Raw genomic sequence first — 19,059 nt, forward strand, 5'->3', positions numbered from 1 at the left:
GAGTGTTATCGTAAACCAGGATCAAAAATCCTTTAGCACAGTTACCAGAATGGACCCAGCTACATTTCTGACTTCTCCCTTCTGGTCACCTTTGGAACACTGTTTTCCAGCCACAGCAAACTGATACAACAATGCATATTGGCCACTTAGTACATGATGGGTACCGTCTTGTTTCTATGTCTACGTGCATAATTTCGGACAGTCTTCAGAAAAAACATGTAAATTATCCCATTTACAAAGATTAAAGAATTTGCCCAAGGGCACACAGTAGCAACGGAGAGTGTCAAGGCGTGAGGCCAAACCCTTTACAGACTCTTAAGGATGCCCACATGCACGGATTACATACAGTGTTGTGGACACTATATTCACCTCCACGTGGTATTCCCTGTCCACATGTGAAGAATTTCAAGGTCAGCATTTTGAATTTTCACCGCCAGGCTTTCTCCAGCCTCACGTTTTCTGTTGCATCCTCCCCACAGATGTCAAAGATCAAAAGTGAGGCTGCTTTCTCTGCTCCTTTTACACACCAGTGGTTTTCTTTGCACGCAACCCTTCATCAGTCAACCATTCACTAAATGTTGCATATTCTCTCTCCCTTAGAATATGCCCTAGACCCTAATCTTCACAAGTGTCATTGCTTATCTAGTGCGTCAGCACAGCACATAAGCCTGGGTTCAAACCTCTGTCACTCACTAGTAGTCTGGGCCTCACTTCATTCATTGATTGATGCATTTATTCTAGATTCCAGGAAAGCAATAGAGAATAAACACAAGAATAACCTGCCTCACTGAAGTTTACATTCTAATGAGGACAGTCCAATAAACAAAACAAATAATTGTATATTAGAAAGTGAAAGCGCTATAGAGAAAAAAGCAAGAAAAGGAATTCGAAAGTGTGTAACATTGGGAATATATATTCCTCCCTCAGGACTGTGAGGATTAGAGACAACGGAGATGACACTCCAGAAGTGTAGGGCACAAAGTCGGTATTCAGAAGATTATTTTTAAAATATTACCACTTCATTCCTGCATAAGGAATGCTGTTGGTGGTGATATTGCCATTCCTGTGAGGCACTGAGGAAAAGCTCTCTTAAGAGATAAGGGCTCTAGTAGTTGGAAGAATTACAGGCTTCCTTAATTCCAGAGGCCTCAGTGCCCTTCAGAGGATATCATTCATATGAAGAGGGCTGTGTTTAAAGATTGGAGATAGCAGATCATCTGTGATGCATTCTCATGAGTGCAGAGAAGCACTTTCATAGATTCTCATTTCTCTCTGTGTGTGTGTGTGTGTGTATGTATGTATGTGTGCACCGAGCACCTGTGCTTGTGCTTGAATTCCTCCTGGTGTTTCCCCCTGGAAAGTTCCTTAAAAATTGTTAGTTAAAAAAAAATTTCTTTTAAAAGCAGTGTATTTTGGTTATAAAATTTTCTCTAGGCCATTTGAGAAACATTCCAATTTTGCAGGAATTTTCCTGAGTTTGAGGGCACTTGAGATTTATAAGATCCAAATGGGCTAGCATGACCTTTAATCTTCTTGGAATAATCTCTGTGAATACAATGACATTTATTAACACATCATATGAAAACAGTTAAACAGATTTTCAGCAAATAAGGACAGTTTTGGAAGTTCTGACTTAAAATGTAAATACATTTAGGGGTCCCAGGTAGGCCCTCAAAGTGACAATGGCTTTCAGTGCAGCTAAAACTTCAAAACTGAATTTAACCGTATTTGAAGGATACACCTGAAATAGTATGGCTTAATGTAAAATGTATATGGGGTGCACAAAACTGTCCCTAAGTTCTTCTGACGGGTGCTTTCAAGAGATACCAAGAAGTTGTACCACAACAGTAGCAAATGAGGAACACAAGAGGCCTAAGGAACTGACAATAGGTAAAATGACTTAAACGCAGTGATAGGCTGTGAGAAAGCCAAAGGGAATTTCAAATAGTCCCCAATTAAAATTCCATGAGGGCAGCCCCTGGGAATTGCAGATCCAGGTTTGCAATCAGACTGCTTCTCACGTGGAAGCTCCGTGCAGCTTGCCCCATGATGAGGAGCTGCAAGGGCGTATTGAGCATGGGTTAATGATTTCTCCAAACAATGTGGGGGAAGGGGAAAGGCAGGCTAGGTTAGACCTCAAGGCAGAGGTAGCTGGATGTCAACACCAGAATCATTCACCCACAAGTATATCTAGGGGGAGATTGGAGCTTCCCTATGAACGAGATGGCACATTGGTGCATTGCCAGGTTGATCCCACCTGAAGAAAAATATGAACTATTGTGAAATTCAGACCTTAGCCAATTTGGCTAAGCTTTTAAAAATTATGCTCTTCATCAGCTGTCTTGCATTTCTGTTTCACATCATCTGATGAAAGACAAATTAATTTACATTGAGGCTCCTGTGCAGACTTTATCTAGAATTTTTAAAAAAGCTAGACAGTCTCTAGCAAAGAAATTAATTTAAAGATAGCAATGTTAATTTTTTATTTCAGATGTTTTAATTCCATGCCTTCCACTGGGAAAATATTCACTGATTCTTCTTCCTTATCCTTTATTTTTACAAAGCAGGAAATGTAAAAAGCATATATAAATGTATGTATAAGAAACTGTCACAACGTTGGCATTTCTGCAGTACATTTCTAAGTGCATTTACCTTCTTTTGGAAAGGAGATGACGGTACCTTGTTTCCCATTGTACTATTTCGAAAGCCCCAGCGATGATCCTTAGTGGGAAAGTATAGCTTACATTGCCAGCCAGGGAGGCGAGAGACTGTATGTATTCAGCTCTCCAAAACCTTCTTGTGTCCTGTCATGAAGCACCACACGTGTGGTGTCGGGCATTATCCATGTTGCATCTTGATGTGGAATATTTGCCTTGAGCCTGCCGTCTGGGCTATGTTTCCTCTGATGACTTTTCTCTCCATCTTGTGTTCCTTTATTTACGCAGGTGTGAGTAGTACATATAGCTCTTGTGTAAGAGAACTCATTATTTTTCTAAGCGGGTACTATTTCCTGCCACCCTATTTTTGCTTCAGAAATCAGTGGAAGTAACTGTGTGTGTCCACAATACAGGAATGCTTTAGCTCAGTTTTTCAAACTTAAGAACTTGCAGATCCCCCAAGAGTATATTAATAGAACCCTAGGGAGCCCCAAACTCCAGTCTAAACAACACTGCTTAAGGCTGTTGGTGGGTTAATTATAAAAGTTATATCTGGACATATCATGAAATAACAACATAGTGGCTACAACTTATTCTACACCAACCATTGTACAGGTTAAATCTAACCATTGTGATAACCTTGCATAACAGGTATACCATTATCACAACTTTATGGTGGGGAAGCCTGGGCTCAAATGTCGGGTAGTTTATGCTGGAATCCGAACTTGCATCTCAGTCCCTTCAAAGCTCGTTAGTACACACTGCTCCCAACCTGATGAGTGGCCCTAAATGAATTCAACCTGGTATATACCATGATACCTTCTACATAATTTGTTACATTTTATCTTGCTAGTCAAGACTAGGACTTGTGGAATCAGCCCAACCTGGATTCTAATGCTGGCTTACCTTTCTGGCCCTATGACTCAGGGAAACCATTTCATCTCCCCATGTCTGTTTCCTTATCTGTAAAATGGGAATACTCTGTCACAGAGCTATTGCAATCAATGATTTATATTTGTAAAGTGGGTAGAAACAGTCCTAGAACAATAACTCACTGACTGCTACCTGTTTTTATTGTTACACACACACGCACACAATTCTTTTTTTTTTTTTTTTTTTTTGAGACAGAGTCTCACTCTGTCACCAGGATGGAGTGCAGTGGCACAATCTCGGCTCCCTACAACTTCCGCCTACCAGGTTCAAGCAATTCTTGTGCCTCAACCTCTCAAGTAGCTGCAATTACAGGCGTGCATTACCATGCCCAACTAATTTTTGTATTTTTAGTAGAGACAGGGTTTTGCCGTGTTGCCCAGGATGGTCTTGAACTCCTGGCCTCAAGTGATCCACCAGCCTCCCAAAGTGCTGGGATTACAGATGTAAGCTACCGCACCCGACCACAACTCTTAAATGTTTATTGACTTTGCTGAAAAGGGATCATATAACAAAAAAAAACACTACAGTGTTAATTTCGTTCTCAGGAAGAGAAAAACAATCCATACAAATTTTTGAAAAAAGTTTCAAAGAACAGAATCAACTGCTTTATGGCCCCTCTTAGTTGCTGATATAAGTAACCCAGAAATTCAGGTTTCTTAATGGGCTGAGATACCTGGATAGTTTGGGGACAGTGAAAACACACTGCATACCAGGAGTTCCTCATCACTCTAGGACTTTCTTTCCCTGCTCTATCAATGCTGGCTCATAGCTAATCTTATGGACTGCATACTGTGCAAGAGGAGAATTGGAAATCTACTACCCTGAGCCACATAGCCGTCGTCTCTCAGTGATCTGAGTTCAAGGCAGCTAATGGAAACACACATTTATATTATGAGTCCTGCATACAAGAAGTCCCATTCTCTGGGAATTTCCTCCCTCCTTCCGACTTCATGCCCAGCAGGAGCTTTTCAGAATACAGGGAGTGGAAAGAGGGGAGGGTCAGAGCTGAGCATGAGAGCCACTCTCCCGTGACTGGAAGGAAACTTCCATTCATGGACACATGAGAAAGGCTGTGCTAGAAGCCACATTGTAAAGGCATACCCAGGTTTGAGTAAGCAGACACCTGCTTAGCACAGTTTCCATACTAATTTTTGCACATACATGATTCCAAGATTATTAACATCTGATAAGTATATATCCTTTGGTATAAATCCATCAGGTTTTGCTGGACCTACCAGAAGTTTTAGATTCCTTACCCAAACCTCAAAAGTGTAAACCCGGCCGGGCATGGTGGCTCACACCTTTAATACCAGCATTTTTGGGAGGCCAAGGCAGCAGATCACGAGGTCCGGAGATGGAGACCATCCTGGCTAACAAGGTGAAACCCCGTCTCTACTAAAAAAAAAATTGGCTGGGTGTTGTGGTGGGCACCTGTAGTCTCAGCTACTCGGGAGGCTGAGGCAGGAGAATGGCATGAACCCAGGAGGCGGAACTTGCAGTGAGCCGAGATCGGACCATTGCACTCCAGCCTGGGCAACAGAGCAAGACTCCCTCTCAAAAAAAAAAAAAAAGTGTAAACCCTTGCTAGGTCATGCCCCTGCCTAACCAGTTTCCCAGGGAAAAAGCCTCTATGATGGGATTTCTCTGTCCTTTTGTTATATTTTCTGTATGGTAATTTGCTTTTGTTTTTGGCTTAACACAAATTACTTATTTTTTAGTTCTGTACGTTGTAAGTCCCAAATGGGTCTCCCTGGACTAAACTCAAGGTGTCAGCAGGGCTGCTTTTCATTTTGGAGGCTCTAGGGGAAAACCTGTTTCCCTGATTATTCAGGTTGTTGGCTGAATTTAGTCTTTATGGGTGTAGGACTCTGGTCCCTGTTTGCTTGCTGTGTTCCCAACTTCTAGAGGCCACCTGCATTCCTTTGCATGTGCCCCCTTTCCTGTGTCTTCAAAGCCAGCAACAGCAGGTCACATGGTTTTCATACCTCACATCTCTGCTGCCTCTTCTACAGCTTCTCTCTCTGACTTGTTCTTTGTCTTCCTCTTCTACGTTTAAGGACTCATGAGGTTACATTGGGCCCACCTAGGTAATCCAGGATAGTCTCCCCATCTCAAGGTCTTTAAAGTCTCTTTTGCCATGTAAGGTAACATATTTACAGGTTCCAGGCATTAGGGCATAGATATCTGGGAGGTCATGCTGCCTACATGTGGTTGTCTTGAAGAGACAGGTAATTTGTTGGAAAGGGGAATGGGGGACCTTTTTGGAGTGAGGGAAATGTTCTACATCTTGATTAGGTTGGTGGTGGGTATTCAAATGTTAAATCTTTTAAATTTTAGTTTAACATCTACATTATTGCATTTTCCAACTGTTTTATATTTTGCTTGTAATTATTTATTTAGAAGCAACTTTGCATGAGGCATTCTATTAAGCACTTTATGTAATCATCTCATGCATCGTTTTCTCCTAGTACTCTGGTGTTATCACATAATAAGTTTGCTTTAACGGATTAAGTTTGATGATGCAGTGTAGTGACTAGAGGCTTTCAGGTACATATTGTTCCACTTTATGGCTATTTTCCATTTCAATTTAAAGGCCAAGGGGGTTTTCCCATTTATCAGTTTATTATAAAAGCTACTACAAAGGATACAGATGAAGAGATGTGTAGGGCAAGGCATGTGGGAAGGGGCTTCAGTTTCCATGCCCTTTCCAGGTGCACCACACTCCAGGAACCTCCATGAACTCAGCTATCCCAGTGCTCTAGTAATTTCAGTAATTCAGTGTAACCAGCTATAGTACTTTATGCTTTAGGCAGGAATAATTAGCAGGCATTTTTAAATGTGCATCCACTTGATGACCTGAGGGTTTTTAAAATTTAGTATAAAGGATATTAAAAACAAATTCTTTCTTTTTTTTTTTCTTTTTTTTTTTTTTGGCAGGGGGACAGAGTCTCACTCTTGTCGCCCAGGCTGGAGTGCAATGGCGCAATCTCGGCTCACCACAACCTCCGCCTCCTGGATTCAAGCCATTATCCTGCCTCAGCCTCCTGAGTAGCTGGGATTACAGGCACCCACCACCACGCCTGGCTAATTTTGTATTTTTAGTAGAGATGGGGTTTCTCCATGTTGGTCAGGCTGGTCTCGAACTCCCGACCTCAGGTGATCCGCCTACCTTGGCCTCCCAAAGTGCTGGGATTACAGGCATGAGCCACTGCGCCTGGCCTAAAACCAAATTATTTCTGTTCTTGAAATTGGTGCGCTTACAATATGCGGTAGAGGAGGTGTGGCAGGACACATGGACCTTGCATGACCAAGGTACAGGAGAGCAGACAGCTCAACTGTCTGTGTCATGGTGCGGCTTCCAGCACTGAGCCTAGGATCCTGCCCCCATGAGATGACACGACCTGCAGGTTCACCTTTAGAACATTGCTGACTTCAGTGTGGCCCTTTCATGCAATGTGCTGTTAATTAGAGTACTTATGGCAGAGAGAAGGACTTTTTCCCAGTGTGTATAACTGTACCTACTGCTAAGGCATATTTTTTAATCTAGTTAAATTTGCTGTGAAATTTACATTTATAGTGAGAGTGAGATGAAGTGTGGTGTGGAATGTAACCTAAATCTGGAGCCTCTAACTACTAACCCCTGATTTTGATCAAAAGAATCTGACAAGTACTCTATAGCCAAACTGGCTTAAAAGGAAAGCTTTAAAAAAAAATATAGGTGCCCAAGTCCCATAACCAGTAATTCTGATTTAATTGATGTAAGGTGGATCTTGGCATTGATATTTTCCAAAAGCTGCCCAGAGAATTCTGATATGTGGCCTGGACTAACAACTGGTTTAGAAGCATTAACAACAATCATCCCCCAACAGTCCCTTGCCTAGGCAGAGGTTTCCAGTGAGCCCAAGAGCTTCCCACCCAGACCAGTAGGTCTAGAAATGAAATGTTTAGAAACACCTGGAGTTACTTGCTCTCAGTCCATATCCTGGCCTCCCTGACAGGGACTCTGATTCAGAAGATCTAGGGATGGGCTCAGGCAACTATGTTGTAGTCCAGCAGCCAGCAGTGGCTTATACAGATGGACCAAACTTTGAGAAGCTTCAAGTGACATCCCAGATAGTCAGATTCCTCACTCATCCACTCTGTTCAGCAATTGTAGAAATGTTCTTGAAGTAACTGGAAAGATGAGTCAAATAATATTCTTTAGACACAAGCATGAGAACTTCGTAACAGGAAAGTGCTGTGTCAGGCATAACTAATCTGCTTGCCCTTGTAAATGCAACTCTAGAACTGGTATGCACTCTGAGTTATTTACTGGTGAAACCTGTCACAAAGCGTTGGGAGATTACAAAGAACAGAAGAAGGTATCTTGGTAGCAGCATCATGTGTCTAAAACTGAAATGACTGCTGGGGCTTATGAAAATGAGTGAGATTCAGGCCTTGCTGTCACAAAAAAAAAAAAAAAAAAAAAAAAAAAAAAGTCTAATTGGGGAGGTTAGACATGTGCCCAGGTAGCTAGAATGTAATGTAATAAATGTGGTCATTGCAGTAGAAAGGAAGTGCTATGGGAACAAGAGGAGGAAATGGTTCATCTACCTTAGGGTGGGAGGTGGAAGGTAGAGGTGGGGTGCTGGGAAGCATCCCAGGGGAGGCAGCATCTGAGTTAGATTCCCCAGGGAGCAGATTTCTCACTGTCCCCCATCCAGTGGGATAGGAGAAGACCCACACTTTGGGCAAGACAGAAAGATGACATGAGCTAAGGTTTGGAGGGATGGACATGCGTGACCAGTGCAGTGCAGGTGAATGGTATGGAAGGCAAAGATTGGCAGAGAACACAGGAAAGGTAGTGTAGTGCCAGATGGAAATGGGCTTTGGATGTCATGATAAGAAGTTTTGAATTTTTCTTTAGGTGAAGTCATCATAGATATTTATACAGGGGTGTGACATGATTTCAGGATATAATTCTGTAACAAAGGGGGCGAGTAGACTGGAAGGGAGAGAGAAACTGGGGGCAGGAAAACCAATTAGGAAGCGATTGCAATTGTCCAGAAAAAGGATGCAGTACCACCACAATCATCCTCTTGCTAAAATAATGTATTCATCAACCTGCTTAGTTTTATTCCTCCTATTTCTGCAGCTAGAAAAATCGCTTACCCCTCTTGTGACTCAGAATTTCTCCCTATTAATAGAAGATGACAGAATACTTATCTTACCTCACACAGGGAGATACTAAGAGATGCTTGCAATTGTAGCCACGAAAGAGGGGGAAATGTTATTCCAAATGCCAGTGGCAGTAATTACCCTGGGGTAGTGAGGGGAGGGACACTGCCTTTCCCCCCTAACAGTTCATTATAAAAATTTCAAACCTACAGAAAAGTTGAAAGTTGAGTAAGAGCATCAGAAATACTCTTTGGAGGGAAACTTCTGCAGAAATTCCAAGTACTCACCACCCAGGAAGTGGCATTTCCAATCTAAGGGCCCATTGCCTTCAGGATGAGAATGCCATTGCAGCCTATTTCGTTACAAACAGTGTTCTATAATATGAGATTTTGTAAAGAAAGGCCCATTTTTCCATTGTTTTCCATTACAAACGAAAGTGTAAGGAATGATGTTATTATTATTCCTATTGCTGAAATGGGGCTGGGGAGGGCCATATTTGAAGGAGTTATACCGTCATCTACATGCTTTCAAGCTGTGTTTTTTTTTTTTTTTTTTTGAGACGGAGTCTCGCTTTGTCGCCCAGGCTGGAGTGCAGTGGCGCAATCTCGGCTCACTGCAAGCTCCGCCTCCTGGGTTCACGCCATTCTCCTGCCTCAGCCTCTCTGAGTAGCTGGGACTACAGGCTCCCGCCACCACGCCCGGCTAATTTTTTGTATTTTTAGTAGAGACGGGGTTTCATCGTGGTCTCGATCTCCTGACCTCGTGATCCGCCCGCCTCGGCCTCCCAAAGTGCTGGGATTACAAGCGTGAGCCACCGCGCCCGGCCCTCAAGCTGTGTTTTGCCTTTTGGGGTTTGGAGTCTGCCCTTGTAGCAAGAGGCACGTAGTCATACCTTTTCCATCTGCTGCTGGGCCCCTTCCCATACTAGGTCTCCATTTCAGCACCCTGGACCACATCAGAATTCTTTCTTGCTTTTGGAAAAGCATCATTGCTATCTACCGCAGGGTGTGTGACAGACATAAACTGCTTTAAGTTTTGCCAAAATGACTGTGTCTTCTACCTCTAAAAAAAAAATCTGTGTTTTCTATATTTGCTGAGTTGGTATAAGATATTCCAAGGGATAAAAAGATAAATAATGTAGAGACACTGCCTTCAAGAAGCTAACAGATAGGACTGTGACCTAATGAAGAAGTTATGAGGGTAGCATTCAGTGCTTTTTTAGAACACTATCAACTTTCAAGATTCAAAAGGATGGTCGTGTTCAATGACTGATGGAGTCCTTCCAACTGGAATGGGGTGATTTGAGCTTACAATGAGGAAACCCAAAGTATTTCACTTTATGTATGAAAATCAAATGGTTATTGAGTGATATAATAAGGAGACCTATCAGGAATACGTAAGGAGAAGATAATATATGCTCCTTTCTAAAGTACATTTATGTAAGTAATGAATGATTAGCTCTTTCAAATGGAAATGTTTTCTCTAGTACAGTAAATTATTCTGATTCATTTGTTCACTCTTCACATGCATTTCTTGGAAAACTTACTGGCAAAGTTTGTCACAAAGCAATTAGGAGACTACAAAGTACAGAAGAATAGCCTTTAAATCCTTACACAAATTAGTTCTTATTTTAAGGACAGTTTAAACCTCACAACATCACAGCCTGCTTTTTCATGCGCTCTTTCATTTACTTGTTAGATTCCTTTACTGCAAAGAGCTCAAGGAAAACAACTAGAAACAAACCATGACTATGCTGATAAGAAAGAGTCAGTTATAAAGGGAAATGAATGAAGATTTATTTATTTACTTATAAAGTAATATAGGCAGCCATTTGATAATTCTAATTTCTGATTTAGTCTTTAAAGTTGACTTATTTGCATATATTTTTAAAAGTCTGTGCTGTTGCCAAGTGACTTGGAACTACACAGCATAGTTTACTCACAAATTAGATGAAAGCCTCTTTTAAAATGTCTGCACATATTATACTGTTTTTTTCTTTTAAAAAATAAGCCATTGTTGATTTATTTTTGGACAGGTGACATTTGTGCATGGAACAAAATATAAAAGGAAGGCTATGGCATAGAGTAAGTCAGTCTCTCCTGGCCACCCAGTTCCTCTCCCTGGCACCAACCACTTTTGACTAGCATTTTGTGTATCTTCTCAGGGGGAGTCCATGCATGTACAAGGATATGCATTTATTATTGGTGTTATTGGTATGCAATTGTAGCAGACTCATTTTTAATGACTACATAGTATTCTATTGCATGGACATAGCATAATTTATTTAGTCAGCCATCCTATCAATAGATATTGAGGTTGTTCATAATCTTTTTGCTATTGCAAGCAGTGACTGCAATGATTATGTTTTATACATTCATCCACCTTGTGGTGAATATATCTGTAGGGTAAACTCTTAAATATGGAATTGTTTGGTCAGAGTATATGAGTTTATAATTTTGATAATTATTGCCCAAATGCCCCCTTCAGAGATCGTACTAATTTGCATTCCCACCAGTAATGTATTTCCCCATACTTTAGCTGACACAATGTGTTCTCAAACCTTTGCCACTCTGAGAGGTGAATATTGGCATCTCATGGTAACTTTAATTTGCATTTCTTTTAAGAGTCAATTTGAGCATGTTTTTGTATGTTTAAAGGCTGTTTGAATTTCTTTTTCTGTGAACTGTCTATTCATATCCTTTACTCATTTTTTGAGTAGATTGTTGATCCTATTTTATTTTTATACATTCTTTTGCAACCATAATGTTAAGTTCATTTTAGCCTTTGAACTCAAATACCATTTGTCAATCATTAGTCCAAATAAAAAAAAAAGTGGAGCCACTTAATAATTCTAACGCACAGTTTGAGACATAATTCTTTGTTGCCTGACTTTTCCTTCTCAACTCAGTTTTAATCTCAAATTTTAATGGGAACTGTCCTCACTCCTTAGGCCCAGTCAGGGTCAAAGAGTCCTGGGTTTTACTTGTTTTATTTGAATCCCAGGAGAGTTGCTTGTCTGAAGCTCTGTTTTAGCAATAGATTATTTATACAAACTCTCTGATAAATTTTAACTCATTAAATAGCAGTGTTAATATACTCATCTAGCACCACATTCCCTGCCTTCTGCATGAGCAGAGGAGAGAGAGTGATACTATTAAATATTCAAAAGCCTTTATCCTTATCCCAACCCCTCCATAGGAAGATGCTATCTTGCCTGGGCTGGGTGTAGTGGCTCACACCTGTAATCCCAGTGCTTTGGGAGGCCAAGGTGGGAGGATCACTTGACACCCAGAGTTCAAGACCAGCCTGGGCAACATAGTGAGTCCCCATCTCTACAAAAATAAAACTAAAAACATTAGCCAGGTGTCGCAGGCACCTGTATTCCTAGCTACTCAAGAGGCTGAAGTGGGAGGATCACTTGAGCCCAGGAGTTTGAGGTTACAGTGAGCTATTATCAGGTCACTGCACTCTAGCCTGGGAGACAGAGCGAGACCCTTTTTTTTTGAGACAGGGTCTCACTCTGTCACCCAGGTTGGAGGGCAGTGGCGAGATCTTGGATCACTGCAACCTCTGCCTCCTAGTTTCAAGCGATTCTCCTACCTCAACCTCCAGAGTAGCAGGCCTGGCTAATTTTTTTTTTTTTTTTTTTTTTTTTTTAGAGACAGAGGTTCACCATGTTGGCCAGGCTGGTCTCGAAATCCTGACCTCAAGTGGTCCACCTGCCTCGGCCTACCAAAGTGCTGGGATTACAGGCATAAGCCACCATACCCAGCCAACCCTGTCTCTTAAAAAAGAAGGAGGAGGAGGAGGAGGAGGAAGAGGAGGAGGAGGAGGAGGAGGAGGAGGAGGAAAAGAGAAGGAAGAGGCAGAGGGGGAGGAGGAATTATCTTATTATCTTGCCCATTAAATAAAGAAGTGTAAAAGTCCCTTGCTTCTTTCTTTCTCAGAATGGGGATAGTTTAAAAGTGTCTGTTTGCAATCCCCAAATATCATATTACTTTTGGCAGCTGATATTCTTTAGCAGCTGATTAAATGATATATATTTTACACAAAACAGAATATCCTGAATCAAAGAGATTTTGAATATTTATTTGAACTGGCTTTATCTCAGGTATATATCTGGAATTCACTGAAAATAAAATGGGTGGTAAGGACTCAAAGATGACAGAGGATAGCAACAACAATAACAAGATGGAGATCAGGAAGTAGGTTTGCAAATACCTGTAGGTTGGATGTATATAGGAAAAGCTACCATATCAAACTGGGCAGAAGCAACCAATCCAGAAAAATAACTTCTAGCATCCAATCATATTGTGGTGAGATTAAACTCACAAGAAAGTTAGATGAGGTTTAGAGAACATATTCTCAACCCATACATACTTTATTGGAGCAACTCTTATTAATCTTAAGGGGAATTATGGAACTCCCTTCTTCCTTCTTATTTAGAAGAAAATAGGCCAAATTTGTAGGCCAAATTGAAGATATAACGAGATTTTTTTTAACTCATCGTCTTTGCCAAATTCTCTAGAACATAAAACCTGAGGCAAAGATTACTTGCTAAGTCTATGTTGGGTGGTGCAATTTCAGGGCTATAAAAGGGACTGAGAAAAAGGTGAGGCAGGAAAGGAAGGAATGCAAATACTAGATGGTGTGTTAAGGAACTGGACATAACTTCACAAGGAACAAAGCCGGTTGCTGGGTCCTGCACATCACCTTGAAACAGTCCATCAGGTGGGGAGGGCGGTGGGAGGAGCAATGGGGGGAGAAAGAGGAATTTATCTTCTTGACCTCTAGTCCCTTGATTCAAAATTTAACTCAGTGATTTAAGGGAGCTATTGGGTAAACCAGATTCCACATCCCACTAAACTGCCTGGAAGAGGTGGGAGGAGAGCAGCCATAAGGTATGAGGTACAGAGTCCCATCAGGTGAGACCCATGTCTGTAGCCACTGAGGTTCCTGTTGCAACAGGTGAGAGGTGATCTTCCCAAAGCCCCAGCTTCTTCTGCAGGAGGCTGAGACAGCAGGCCCCCAGATGTCCATTCAGGAAGAGGCTAAGGCTTGGGGGTCAAGTGAAGAATCTTGAGAGACACAAAAATTGTACTAGTATAGTCATGACTTAAAATTATAAAGAATAGTTTTCAAGTCTTTTAGGAAATCCATGAATTAGTGTTTCTGTGGAGATATGAATGACTTTCAGTAAAAGAGTCACCGAATCATAATAGGTATGGAGGTGGAAATTCTATTATTAAGATTTATGATTGCTGAACTATTTTCATGATTACTCAGATCCATTTCTGGACTGACCTTATGCTTAACCAGATGATGTTTATTATTAAAGTTGATTTTTAACGAATGTTCATTAATAAAAAATGCTCTTAACCACAAGGCTTTGTTTCCAAGTGATGTATAATAATATGTGCTAAAACACGAATCTCAACTTCCAGATGCATATTTTACCGAAACACCTATTGCACTAAGGAAAATAGGACAAATTCTTTTTGTTTGTGTTTTTGTTTTTTTTCCTTTTTCCCTTTGCTTTTTAATGCTCAGGAAACTATGATTAAAGTGTTGAGTTTATGAACACATGAACAGGCAAGATGTACACTTAAAAGATGAAACAAAGAAAAAAGTTGATCCATGTTATTCCATGAGAAAGGCTGCCCACAGCACTCCAGCTCATAGTGACCCCTCGAGCTCTCTATCCCCCTCCCCACTCCTCACTTTCCCTCAGATTCAGGGAAATCAGGTTGGGAGGTTAGTGCATCATTGACAGAGACTGTCCCCCTTCCACGCTCTGTAAGTCTCTCCCAGAAGTGGGGAAGGCAGTTCCCTTCAGTAGCACAGTTAAGGTCGATTAGTGTTGGTTCCACAAGTTAAGGCACTTCCGGCTGCTTTGGTGGCAGCGTGGTTCCTCCCCTCCTTTTTTAAGGCATGTGTCCTCTAAGAGTAGTAAAGCTTTGGAAACTGTGAAGACTGTTAAAGTTGACAGCTTAATACAGGATCATTGAAGTCGGCTGGCGAAAGGATCTTTGGAGACACCTCCCTCAGACCAGAAGCTTCCAGAAAGCCTGGGCAGCTCTGTGTTTCAGCTGGGCGTGGCACACTGGAGCCAGCCAAGGCCAGCGGGCGGTGCGTTCAGGTAGCAAAGACAGGTGGGCTCCATCCCGCCTTCACCTGCAGCTGCCCTGGCTGCTGGCGGAGAAAATATGACAAATTCTAATCTTTCTGCACATTAATGTGCTGTGGTATAGGTCTAAGGGAGGGGGCGCAGATGGTGGTGACGAAAGTGGAAACAAGAAATCAATGAAAGAGACTCTTGATAAAACAAGCGTCATACATCTAAAAATAAAATAATAACAAATGGTTATCCTAGCATATACATCCAGATGACATTTGGAAATTTGCATAGAAGTAACAGAAGGGCTAAAAGAAGCCTTTCGGAAAAGTCATAGTCTTTCAAACTTTATATACTCTTGGACTGTAGAAACTCACTTCAGTTATTTAAGTGAAATGACCAGAATTAGTGTCATCTCCATACATTGAGCAGGAAGTTAACTTTGAGGAACTATACATGAGCACTTGTCCCTGAGGTTGTAGTATCTTTATGTCCTTTCCACGCCCTTGCCACAAAAAGCCCCAGCAAGAACAATCAATGTTTTCCTGCTTAACTCGTCTTTTTATCTGAATGTACATTGTCCCTCCTCCCTCTTCCCTCTAGGCATTTGCTAGGCCCTTAGGAAGTCAGGCAACTTGCACTGTGGCACATGAAGAATATTCACATACTTCATATCCTGCGGGAGAAAGGAGACAGTGCGAGAAATTCTGTTGTCACTAATTGAAAGTAGTTTACCACTTTATCTTTAGAAGGTCTAATGCCAAAACTTCAAGGAGAGAATAAATAGTCCAGTCTGGGTTTGAGCCTGGAGTTTGGATGTCTAAGATGACTCTGAGCGGATGTGGATTTACGTGTTAGTACCTGAAAGTGGGCACAGCCCCCACCTTGGAATGAATGTGCACTTCCAAAGGACTCGTTTCCACAGGGTGGTGGAAGGAACAACAGAGACAGCTATGTGCCCACATGCTCAGCCATCTGCCATTCCAACCACACGTCTCTCCCCCCATTTCCTGCAAATGATTCATCTATTCTTTTTCTCCTTCTTCAAAGATAACTCTGTAGGCACTTAAGGAGGGGAAAGTCATTAAGAAAAGTGGAATCTGGAGTTATTAGGATGAGATAGAGCAGAGTAAACAGTCTGGAATTTCACAAAGCAAACAGCACAGAGTGTGGACTCTGGGTCTGTCTCTCTCCTGCTGGTGCATCATTTCACAGGTTATCATCCTTCATGAACAGGTCAACAAAAATGGCCACAGGTAAACATAAGCATATGAGTTCCTAAAGAGAAAGAAAGAGAGAGAACAGCAGAAGTCGGGAGGATTCTGGATTTTCCAGCTGGAGCCTCTGTGCATCTTATCCAGCATCATAGATAGTGTCTGTCGCTAAGTGATGCCAAACGTTTTACACCAATGAATGGGATCTTTGTGACTTTTTCCAATAAGCAGACCAAAAAGCTGCCACTAAAATCATGCTTTTAAAGGAGATGCTGAACAATAGCCAGTGAAGGTGATTATGGCCATGTCCCCATCCATGTCCATGAGGAGGTGCTTGGTGGGTATTTGTTGAATTGCATCAAACTGGAGTTGAATGGGACTCAGTTCAAATCCTGACTCTGCTTCCAGCTTCTGGGACATTAGGCAAGTTGCTAAACCTCTGGGGTTAGGGGATAAAGACACTACCTCACAGGGTGGAGTGAGGAGTAGAGGATAATACACGTGAAGTACTTCATGTGGTCTTTGGAAAGAGGTAGATAGGCAAATATCAAGTGATTACAAATACTCCTTATAATTTCACTTCAGTTTCTACTGCATCTCACACCCTGAAGCTAGCAGGGTAAAGAGCTCTAAGGAGAATGAAGAGGCCTCTGGCCCATTCTAGTATGGTGTCTCCCATCAGGAGGGGAAAGGCAAATATTGCATGGGACCTGGCAATAGGATTGAATGGGACATAAGCAAAGTCTGATTGCATCCTTATCCCCACCCGTTAACAGCCACTATATCCCTTGTGGCAAGTGAAGGGCCCCAGAAGCGAGGGATCTTATTGCTAAGTAGATCAGACAGAGTTCTTAAAGATTCTAATATGTTGCCTGTATTGTCTCATCTGTAAAATGGGTTTTAAAATAGCACTCATATCTCGGGTTGTGAAGATGAAAGAAGATAATCTATGTAAAGGACTGAGCACAGGGCCTGGGACAGTTAGTGATACATACATGTTAGCTACTGTTACTATTTTGTATTCCATGTTCAATCTATGGTATTGATTAACCTGTTTATTGATTGATGGATTTTCATCTAGTAAATTAATTTCCAATAAACGATTTTCACTTAAGCATTTGTTCACGCAGTCACTTCATTCATTTATTTATCATAAAACATTTATCAAGGCCCTATTCTATACTGGCACTATGCTGGGTTCAAGAGATGCTGAGGCTTGTTGGGCAAGAAGGTTGAAGGCTAGGCTGGGAGAGAGACCTGAACTAAAGCAGGACAAGACAAGGTGTAGTATACACATCATGGAGACATGTATAAAGCATTCCTGGAACCCAGAGGAACCAGGAAGTGCTGCCCAGAAAAGATGCTTTTTGAACTAGATCTTGAAGAATGAGTAGCCCGAGGAGTTTGGGCTTGCAAATTCTAGATAACAAGAACAGCTTGTCAAAAGGGATAAAGTTGTGAAACAAAAAAACAAACAAACAAAAAACAGGGTTTGGAGCCAGGAGGACTTTGGTGTGAGTCTGCGCTCAGTCCTACCCCAGGTGCTGGGCCCAAGTCTGCTCTTAGAGGAAATGTAAGTAGCTCATGTCACTCAGTATTGGGTCAGCCAGGCTCTGGGTTCTGTTCTGAGCTCCTGCTCTACTTCTAGCTGTGAAGTTTCCGCTTGATTCCTGTCAGGGGTTCTACCTTGTATTCCAGTTCAAATAACTGGGCGTTTGCCTTTGTTCTTTCTTCTGCATTCTGCCTCTAAGTTTCTCTAAGACTGGAATTTTGCCTTTTCTTATCAGTCCTTCCTAGAACTTCAGTCCCTCCCAGAACTTCAGCCCCCTCCTTGGCCCTGGGGCCTCACTCCAGGCTGCTTAATCCACTTATGGTTATTGCTTGCTGGGTTCACCTTCTTCTCCTTTCTGCAGGTGGAACACAGACTGATGACAACCACGTGCTGAGATCCCATGTTACTGCCTAGACACAAATTGCTGTTTCACTGCCTGGCGGAACTGCCTTGCCACTTCTGGTTTGGCTTGCCATTGACTGAATTCCTAAACTCCATTCTGAATATTACTAGTGAAAAATGCACGGCTGGGCGCAGTGGCTCATGCCTGTAACCCCAGCCCTTTGGGAGGCTGAGGCGAGTGGCTCACCTGAGGTCAGGAGTTCAAGACCAGCCTGGCCAACATGTTGAAACCTCGTCTCTACTAAAAATACAAAAATTAGCCAGGCATGGTAGTGGGTACCTGTAATTCCAGCTACTCAGGAGGCGGAGGCACAAGAATCGCTTGAACCCAGGAGACAGAAGTTGTAGTGAGCCAAGATCATACCACTGCACTCTAGCATGGGCTATAGAGCGAGACTCAGTCTCAAAAAAAAACAAAAAAAAAAAGAAAAGAAAAGAAAAATGCACTACTTTGGTATTGAAAGTAGCATCCAACATCAGCTTTTGGAGATACAGGTTATACCATATACTTTGGTAAATTTCCCCCAAGCATTTGGACTTACAGAAGATGTGCAGTAAAAGCTGTTGGAGTATATGCTACAAATGAGCCTTGGTGGTGTGGTCCCCGGCCTTCCTGTGCTGATTAGCATTTTATGGCATGTATAATTTTCCTTAACATTGCTCAGGGGATTAGGACACTAGTCATATGCTGCCAGCCACAAGTTTTAAAAAACCAACTTAGGAATAAAATCACAACAGGAAATGAAGACCATTTGGAAATTTGAGAACCCACATGTTCTCTATGTGTGTGTGTGTGTGTTTTTTTTAGGAAGAATTTCAAAGTTTCAACCTATTTTAATGCTTGCCCATCTGGTTGTTTTATTAATGAAAACAGCAGCATTTTCTAATGCTCTTGTGTGAAGCAACAGTATTTTCCCAAAAAAAAATCACAGAAAAAACTTTGGGATTTGATGTACCATATTTTGTCTTTTACTTTTTTTCTTTGAAAAAATAAATCCCAACTGGAGATCATTTTAGAGAGAATGTGCT

At 41.7% G+C, this 19,059-nt stretch overlaps 1 protein-coding gene across 1 annotated transcript in view; it reads right to left on the reverse strand.

The window, feature by feature from the left end:
* The window catches only part of POC1B (POC1 centriolar protein B), a 169,795-nt gene that overhangs the window by 1,443 nt on the left and 149,293 nt on the right, over positions 1–19,059 (reverse strand). The window contains exon 11 of the transcript XR_010115137.1: positions 7,545–7,763. The gene's annotated coding sequence lies outside the window, so the exon portion shown is untranslated. The remainder of the gene's footprint in view (positions 1–7,544; positions 7,764–19,059) is intronic.

The sequence above is a fragment of the Symphalangus syndactylus genome, chromosome 13 (genome assembly GCF_028878055.3).
Source record: "Symphalangus syndactylus isolate Jambi chromosome 13, NHGRI_mSymSyn1-v2.1_pri, whole genome shotgun sequence".
Lineage (NCBI taxonomy): Eukaryota > Metazoa > Chordata > Mammalia > Primates > Hylobatidae > Symphalangus > Symphalangus syndactylus.